This window comes from Schistocerca americana, chromosome X (assembly GCF_021461395.2).
Source record: "Schistocerca americana isolate TAMUIC-IGC-003095 chromosome X, iqSchAmer2.1, whole genome shotgun sequence".
NCBI classification, from domain to species: Eukaryota; Metazoa; Arthropoda; class Insecta; order Orthoptera; family Acrididae; genus Schistocerca; species Schistocerca americana.
In genome coordinates, this window is record NC_060130.1 from 728,706,320 (window position 1) to 728,711,705 (window position 5,386).

The following is a 5,386-nucleotide window of genomic DNA, read 5'->3' on the forward strand; positions in this document are numbered from 1 at the left end:
AGCTTTCTCAGTGGATTTATATTTTCAGAAACTATACTGTGTAGCCGAGAAAACTTTTATTTTTTTCAATGAAATCTACGAGTCTTTTATAAAAGATTTTTTCAATTATTTTAGAAAAAAACAGATAGTTGAGAGACTGGCTTATAATTTGTTATATCTGTTTTCACCCTTTTTGTACAATGGCTTCACTTTAGCTATTTTTAACCTTTCTGGGAAGATTCCCTGAGAAAGTGAACTATTGCATATGTCTACCATGGGCCTAACTACTAAAGGTGCACATTTTTTAATGATATGGTCTGGTATGTTGTCAGTACCAGAGGAAAATTTTGATTTTAGCTCCCCTATTGTTTTTAGCATTTCCTGTTCATCTGTTGGGTATAGGAAGAGAGACTTGTTACTAGGGATGTACATACTATATTCTTACCAGAAATCCTTTGGTGCCTAAGGATTAGTTTTAAATTAAGAATTTGTTCCCAAAGGATCTGTTTGGTCTAAAGCCTGCTTGGTATTCAACAATTTTAGGTTCTAACTGTCCTTGGACTCGATCAAGTAAACAATGCGACAGAATTTTGTATGTGACCAAGAGGAGAGATTTCTTGGTAATTATTAAAATTGGTTCTATCCACTTTTTTATGCAATGGATGAATTAGGGCAGTTTTCCAAACCTTAGGTACTTTCTCAGTTTGCTAGATATGTCCTATTAGTTGAGTGATCTCTTTTATAGTGTTAGAACCAACTGATTTTGTTATACCATCTTCTTCAGATGCTTTATTGTTTTTAAGTCTTATAATCTGTTTAATTATTTTGATTTCATCAGGTTCTTTAGAGTTAGGTTTGGTGTTATTAGTTTGCTGTGGTTGGAATTTATTCGCCAAGCGAAGCTCGTTCAAGGTCACCCGCCAAGATGGCGGCGCACACAGCAATGAATAGTACCCACCCACCTCCCCGGGAGCCAGAACTCCCGCACCCATTAATATCAATGATTAGTATTTTGTTTTTTTTTTTTTTAAAAAAATTTCACGGGATAGATAAGGATGGTTCTCTTTATTAAACATGGTTCCCTTTATTAAATGTTTTATAAAAGTTTCTTGTATTGTTCTTTTCAAAATCGTTTCTGATTTCTAAAAGTTGGGCATTTTTGTAGTTTCCTTTAGTCTGTCAGATTACAGTTAGAAAGGTGTTGTACGTATTTTTAACATGGTTTGAGGAAATTTTCAAGACAATGCTTTCTAATGGTTCCCAAACTTCATTAACTTCTTCAGGTTTTTTACAGTTTTTCAAAATAATTAGCAAGTACCTTACAATTTTCTTGGTTGTTAAGAGCCAAACAGACATTTCCATTTTTGAAGCAAAGACTTTGAGATCAGTAATCAGTTAGTTTTGTTTTAAATGTTTTATAAAAGTTTCTTGTATTGTTCTTTTCAAAATCGTTTCTGATTTCTAAAAGTTGGGCATTTTTGTAGTTTCCTTTAGTCTGTCAGATTACAGTTAGAAAGGTGTTGTACGTATTTTTAGTTTTGTTACTATTCCAATTTTTGAATGCCTCATGCCTAGACTTAACCGCTCTTTCACAATCCACTTTATACCGATGGTGTTTTTGTTTCTTTCAAAGAGGAATTAAATTTTGTGCTGTTGTGGTGGACTTTTCTGTTAGGATTTTCCAGTTGTTGTATTGTTTTTTTGTCAAGTTTGTTTGGGATAACATTTTTTGTTTCGAAGTGTTTTTGAGGTTGAAGTTTTACTTTTATTCACATTAAATAATGGCTAGAATCTATATTAGCCTCTTTCCTAACTTGGACATTTAAAATTTCTTTGTAGTTAGGGTATGAAATTGATACATGATCAATTTGAAATTCCCCAACAAATGTATCGAGTGCCTGCCAAGTTTTTTGTTTTGAAGGGTTCTTTTTAAAATGTGTAATCATAATTTTAAGGTTAAAATGTTTGCATGTTCCAACAAGTCTTTGGCCATTTTGGTTTGTCCATTTATGTGCAGGAAATCCACCCAACATTTTCTTATATTTTTTGTCTTTACCTAATTGAGCATTAAAATCACTGATTAAAATTTTAACATGGTTTGAGCAAATTTTCAAGACAATGCTTTCTAATGGTTCCCAAACTTCATTAACTTCTTCACGTTTTTTACAGTTAACCTCATTCACTGGCATATGGGTATTAATTAAAGTGTATGCCTTCTTTGCACATTTAAGAGAAATTGTCATTAGTGTATTATTAACAGATTTTATCTCTGTTATTGAATTTAACATATTTTTGGAAACTTCAAAAGCAACTCCCAGATGCGCTGTATTATTAAGTATTCTTTTAGCAGTTTTACTTTTAAATAGACGATAATTATAGAAATCCATGGTTCCGACATTCGTGTTTCTTAAAGTGCCAAAATTTGAATTGTCTGTTCCTTTAATGTATATTCCAGTTTATGAAGTTTACATTGTTGAAAAAGTGTTTTTATGTTAAGTGATGCAAAAAATGTATTTGTTTTGGTTTTAAGTTGGTCAGAGGACTCTGACTTCCTCTGTTGAATCACACTGCATTTTAACCTGGCTGCCGCAGAATCCAAAAAACCAGTTACACCAGTAATACTGGTGGTGGATTGACCACCTGGGGTAATATGGTGATTATCAAAATGCTCCATGATGATTGGACCCGGAATCGGGTGGGGTTGAATAGACTCATTGAGTGAACTCAGAGTGTTAAGACTGGAAGGATTAGTTCCAGAATATTAATTTCAGCCATCTCACTGATGAACAGACGCTGACCATTTTGCAGCTTGCTACAAGACAGATGCAAAGCAAATTTAGTTTTATTTTGCCTTGGTCCAGGACTTCTTATTCTGTATTCACAGCTGTCCACCATATCTGGTAGAACATACACCTGTGGCCATTCTGTAGCACATTATTTGAGTCAGTTGGGGAAATGTTCCAAACTCATAAAAACACTCTTTAACTAACTTTGTTCTTATTTTATCTTAATCACTTTAATTTTAAAGACTTCATGGTGGACATTACTACTGGTGTAGTTTCTGCTGTTAACGATCAGGTAACTTGACCCAATACAAATACAAATGTTTTATTTCACCATTGAGCATGCAATTGGTGTTATCAGTGTTAACTTAATAATAATAATAACAATAATAATAATAATATGAACTTTGACATGACAAATGTTATTAACTACAAAATAATAATCCAAGATGGATACAATACATAACTGTGGAAATGTCAATAACAAGAAGTAGTTTCCTAATAGATCAATTACAAGATAAGTGAACTACATAGTTCAGTGACTGAGAAACACACAATCAAACAGATAATTAACAGTAAGTACATGAAACAGTAATAAAATAGTTGCACAGTGTGGCATATGTATAGTTTGCAGTTAAGTTATAGTTCATTCTCATAGGGAAAATGGGTCAATTGTCACATACTCAAGGAACTCTTTAGCGGAGTAAATTGCTCCACCTTGAAGACTGGTTTTAAATTTATTTACTGGCACTGAGTAGGCATTTTCAGGTAATATGTCGAAGTAGACAGGACCAAGATATTTGTAGCTGTTGTGAGTCTTTGCAAGCCTAGCATATGGTATTTAATTGTATGTCCACTTTTTATGTTATGGTCATGAACTGTTCTCCTTAAGTCAAATTTACTCAGATTCTCTTTAATGAAGACTAGGCAGTTGTAAATACACAGGCCAGGAATTGTCATTATATTCAGTTTCTTAAAATAATCTCAATATGATGCATAAGGGCTAAGTTCTGCTATTCACCTTATGGCTTTCTTTTGGCCATTTAAACACTAATTTTGAGCCTACAGAATTGCCCCATAATAGTATTCCATAACTTGGGTGCAAATGAAAGACTGCAAAATATGCATATAACAGAAGTTCTTAACTGACACTTTTCCTCAGCTTGTACAGCAGATATATGGCATGTACCAATTTGCCACACCTCTTCCCTGTGTGGGTATATGAAATCGTAATAATTTTACTGTTTTGTTATCATGACTGGGACCATTCAGTCTGAATACAATAGCTTCAGTTTTACTATCATTCTTCTGCAGTACATTTGCCTCAAACCAAGTAGTGCACCTCTCCATTGCCACTGCCATACTGTGTTGCACGTTTTCAATATTGGAATCACATGTGATGAGTGTTGTGTCATCAGCATATAGCACAGCATCACAGGATACAACTGCAGGTAAATCATTTATATAAATAATGAAAAGGAAAGGTGCAAGAACAGATCCTTGAGGTACACCCTTTACAACTGGGAGACATTCTGACATTTGATTATTTGCCTTAACTGACTGTTTTCTATAGTAAAAGTATGACTGCATTAGGCATAGGGCATTCTCTCTCTCACTCTGTAGTGGTAGAGTTTTTTTGTGAGAGTATTGTGTGAGACTGTACCAAAAGCATGCCTGAGGTCCAACAGTATTGCACAGATAATATCTTTATTTTCAAAACAACTGTATATTTTTGCTACCATACTTTCAACTGCTTTGACTGTAGAAAGGCTGGATCTGAAACCATACTGTGAGGAGGTGAGTATATCATTGTGTTCAAAATATTGACTCATCTGTTTATGCATGCGGTATTCTATTATTTTTGATATTATGGGTATAAGTGATATTAGTCAATAGTTATGTGGTGATGCTATATCTCTTTTCTTATGTACTGGTTTAACTACAGATATTAGTAAGCATTCTGGATAATTACCTTCATTTAAAATTTTGTTGATTATTTTAGTCAGTGGCATTACAATTTGATTTTTGATATATTTAGTAACATAATTTGAGAGACCATAGTAATCCTCTGCTCTAGAATTACTGAGCTTAGCTACTGATTTATTGACCATCTTCACACAAATCCAGTGAAAGCTGTCTGTCTGTTTACTGTTCATTTTTGGCAGCAGTGCCTCTGCCTTACTCACATTCTCCATAATGCTGTTATCTGACTGAGGACTGACAAAATGCGCATTTAGAACATCAGGTGGAATTGGTGTCTGGTATACTTTATCATCACAGTTACTTTCTGTTTTAATAATTTCCCATGCAGCTTTGCATTTATTTACTGAGTTCAGTATATACATGTATCATTTGCTTTGCACTTAGCTGCCTTGATTGCAGACCTGTAAATCTTTTTCACTTTCACGTACATTTCCTTGTCAGCATTATTGTGCTTGGACCTAATATTCATGTTGCTGAAGTTATTTGTAATGACTATTTTAGATATTCCATGGCAGCACCTACTGAATCTGACAACTCTATCATTTCAGTAACTGTTATGGAATGATTATTAAAAAGTTGTGCAACACTACACACCTCTTATCAATGTATCATTTACTCTTAATCCTATCTTTTCCTCTTCA